Source organism: Tupaia chinensis, unplaced genomic scaffold (assembly GCF_000334495.1).
Source record: "Tupaia chinensis unplaced genomic scaffold, TupChi_1.0 Scaffold000445_1, whole genome shotgun sequence".
NCBI classification, from domain to species: domain Eukaryota; kingdom Metazoa; phylum Chordata; class Mammalia; order Scandentia; family Tupaiidae; genus Tupaia; species Tupaia belangeri.
The window spans coordinates 81,544-85,741 of NW_006159950.1; positions in this window are offsets into that span (position 1 = coordinate 81,544).

The following is a 4,198-nucleotide window of genomic DNA, read 5'->3' on the forward strand; positions in this document are numbered from 1 at the left end:
GGTCCCACAGGGTCTCTGGGGCCCCCAGCTCCACACCCTGTGTCTTCCCATCTCATCCCCTACCCAGATGTCTGTCAGGTGGCTCCAGTGACAGGCCAGTGGGTGATGGGTACAGGTGACGGGCTGGGTTGTGACGGTGCAGTGCAGGCAGGTGATGGGCTGGGGGGTGACAGGCAGGGGTGCTGTCCCCAGCTTGGTGCAGTGCTGAGGTACCACGCACGCCCGGCTCACCTGCAGCCATGGCCTCCTACCCTCTCAAGTGCCAGCTACTCATCTGCCTGGTGCTGGGCCTTTCCACCGCAGCTGGGGCCACAGGGCACCCCACTGTGCAAGCCGGGTGAGGGAGCGGAGGGACCCGGGAGCTGCACCGGGAGCAGCCGGTGTAGGCTGCCTGTGAGTCCGGTCCGCCCTGAGCTCAGGTGCACACCGCCAGGGGAGGCTGCCCCGCAGGCCGGCCTTGCTACTGCGGAAAGCGGGGACAGGGTCCTCCCTCTTCAGCTCTGTGCTGGGGAGGGGACAGGGGCTTTGTGGTCTGTTGCAGCCTCACCCCATCGTCCCAGGTGGTGGGGGCACCCCTCTGCTGGACAGAGGGCAGGGCTCAGTGCCGAGGGGCCTATTCTAGGGGCCTCTGGGGTGCTGGAGCCTGAAGAAGGCTGCAGTGCCCGGGTCATGCTGGGGGTCGTGGGCCCCGGGACCCCAGTTCTCCTGGCCCCTTGGAAGGTGGGGCTGGGGTGGTCTGGGCTGGTGCCACCTCCTCTGGGCCCCAAGGTCCAGCCTCTACCCTGGAAGTCATAGGGTCTATCGGCCCCCGAGAGTCCTCAGGGCTGGGTTCCTAGGCTCAGAGGAGCCCCTGACTTCGGAACCTGCCATGGTGGAGACTTCCTGGTGACAGCTGGGGCTGGGTTGGGGCCTTGACACTGACCTAGAGCTGCCCTGGACGGAGCGACGGGAGGGGGGAATTTAAGGGAGAAGAATTAGGCTCATAAATCTTGAGCCTCCTGTTTCTCGACCTTAATCTACCAAACCTGCTGTCCAGCCGCTTGGCCACGGTGGGGGCTGGGGGAGCCCCCGCTGTCCCTGTTCTCTCCAGCTGACGTTCACACCCCCCCGAAGTGGCACCCTCAAGCTGGAGAGGACTTGCAGGCCCTGGTGAGCAGGGTCAGGGGCGCGGCCAGGCTCAGTTTCACCTCTCGGTCCCCAGCCTCGGGTTTGAAGCACCCCGTTTCCTCAGCCCCGTTGGAGGCGTAGCCACGGCAGGACACCTTGCTCGTCCGAGAGCCCCCGTCTGAGCAGAGGGGCCTGGCAGTGCCCTTGGAGACACGGCCCAGGGGGAGACCTGGAGGCTGGGCTGGTGTGGCGAGGGCACAGCTGGGTGACTGCCCTGGGGAGATGCTGAGCCAGGACCTGGGCTAGGAGCCTGGAGGACGGGTGGTGGTTTGCTGGGAGCCATCTTAGGTCGGCTGGCGGGGGCCAGGAAGGGTCTAGCTTTCCCACAGGGCTGGAGTTCGGGGCCTCCCAGCTCCCCAGGGAGTCTGCTGGTGCCTGGCCCTGGGGACCCAGGCATCCTGGCGGTGAGGGCGGGTCTCCAGCAGGCGCCCTGCCAAACCCCTGCAGTCTGCTCCCGGGAATCTGGTTGCCGAGAGATGGAAAATCCCGGCCTGCACTCGTCCCCTCGGGGAGGGCAGGCCCCGAGATTCCTTCCTGTGCCCCTCCTGGTTGGGGCAGGGCCCTCTGCGGCACTGGGCGGGGCTGGGGCCCAGGGCGGCCTCATGGCCTGGTCACGTGTCCCAGAGTCCTGCCCAGCCTGAGTGGGCACAGAGAGGGTGGGCTGGGAGAGGCTGTGCCTGGCCCCGGCCCCCGGGTCCCAAGGGCGGAGGGTGAGGACTTGGTTCTGCCCTCGGACAGGAAGACGGATGATCCCATTATGGGAGTGTGATTTTATTCCACGTGTCATGGAGTCTGAGATGAACTTGCTCACCAGTCTGTGACAGACTGCTCACACGTGAGCCCAGGCACACGTAGCTTTGCACACAGGCGGGCGTCCCCACTGCAGCACGGGCAGGAGGACCTCGCCACGCTGCGGCCACACGCTCCAGACAGGGCTGCGCACCTGGAGACACAGGCCCGCCTCCGCACGCCCGAAGGCAGGCGCCGCGAAGCCACGCGGCCAGGACAGAGTTGCCCTGACGGCCTGCACAGGGGAAGCAGGGGCTGCAGCACACAAGTGCCTCTGGGTCCCGGAGCCCCACTCCGAGGGGACGGGGACGGACAGGGACACGGACCTTCCCCTGCTCGGAGCCCCACCTATGGCCCAGCCATGCGGACCCAAGCAGCCCTGCTGCCCTCCCGTCTCCTCCTATCCCCACGGCCATGCTCAGCACCCCCGCCTGCTTCTCAGTGCCTCCGTCAGCACACTCGGGACACGCTGGCGGCGTGCACGTGTGCACACTCACACCCGCACAGTCCTGTCTCCTCGCACAGGAGCATTCCGAGTGCCAACGCGTCCCCTCACGCGTGCAGCATGCTTGCTTCCACAGCCCCACTCTCCACCTTGCACCCCATCCCGTGTCTTCCAGGAGGCCCTGCCATCACGCACAGGTTCGCGGGGAGCGTTGGGGTTTGGTGACCAGGGGGCAGTCGGCAGTGGCCTAAACAGAAGAGGGCACAGGAGCCTTGCCTGGGGCACAGCTGGGGCAGGCCTCGGAGGACGGACAGTGGAGGTGCGATGTCGGAGGGGGTGAGGGGCATCTGAGGAGTGCCAGGCTCACGGCAGGGGTGGGCAGGGGTGGGCAGGGGTGGGGTCCTGCGCCTCGGAGAGCTCCCAGTCACCCTGACACACAGGCAGCACTTCCAGGGTGCCGGGGCCAGTAACCCAGGACCAAATTAGGGCATGGAGGCTCGGCTTGGGGGCTAGGCCACGTCGCGGGGATGCAGGCTGGGAGGTTCTCAGAGCATGTCTGGGAACCTCGTTGTCCAAGACTGGCTGCAATTGAAGGAGCCCCCACGGAGGGGTCTGCTCTCCCCTCCACTCCTGTCTTTCTCATTCATGAGAAAAGGAACCTTTGAGAAAACCAAAAGTGAAAATCCGGGGCCAACAGGTGGCATGGTGGTTGGGGTGCTAGACTCCCACGTGGCCGCCTGCGGTTCACGCTCTGGACCAGCAGCTTGAGGATCACATCGGGCATGTGTGCGTGCGTGCCCAAAATCCTGAGAGGAGAATGGAGAAGGGATTGTGGCATGGCCATCCCCCCCAGAAGGTGATTTTTCACTTTCCCTCTCTGTGTTTCTCTGGTGAACACATACACCCTATGGCAAAACACTAAAAAGAAGAAAGTTAGAACCCTGTGTTTTGGGAGTGACACACAGCATGCCCACCAGGGGGTCAACCTCAGGCCTCCACTGAGGCCCCAGTAACTCCTGTCCCTCTCGGGAGCCTGTCTGTGAGATGAGGGTCATGTCTCAGGGCTTGGTCTGTCCAACTGTGTGGCATTTTTTGACTTGGGATTCCAGGTTCCCAGCAAACAGATTCGGAGCACCCACAGTGGGTGGCCTGGGTCCAGCCAGGGTCTGGCTCTAAGCCCCAGAGGGACCCAGTGAGAGGGTGTCAGGACCCTTCCTGCCCATTGGCTGGGCACAGGGCTTGGGGTCCCCGGGGGCTCAGGAGCGGGGTGGGGGCAGCCCTCAGGGTTGGGCACAAGACAGGCACTGGTGACCCCGGGGCCCTGGCAGCACCTCACCTGCAAAGTGGGGCTGGTAGGGAATTAATTTCCTGTGCTAGTTTAATTTTTGCTGTATTTAATTTGCTGTTTATTTTAGTTAATTAACGGCAGGTCCTCGCTTATTGGAACATGCAGCCATGAGCTTTTTTTCTGGGAGGGGTGCAGGGCCGGGGGCTTCTGGGCTAGCTCTGGAGAGCGAGGGTCTGGAGCCCGGCTCTCTTCCCCACTCCTCGGTCTGCTCAGGGGAGAGGCCTGAGTGAGGCCCAGACTGTCCCCCAGAAACAGTGTGGTATGGGGCTGTGATTCCAAGGAGGGGTTTTAAGGCTGGGCTTAGGGGCTGCTGGGAGACTTCGGAAGGAGTGGTCAGTTGGTTGATTATTTATTTAGAGACTTTTGCCCTAGGGCACATGTACTACCTAGAGAGACAGAGACATGAGAGGGGAAGAGAGAAATCACCCCCCAGGGGGAGGGCGGTGCCG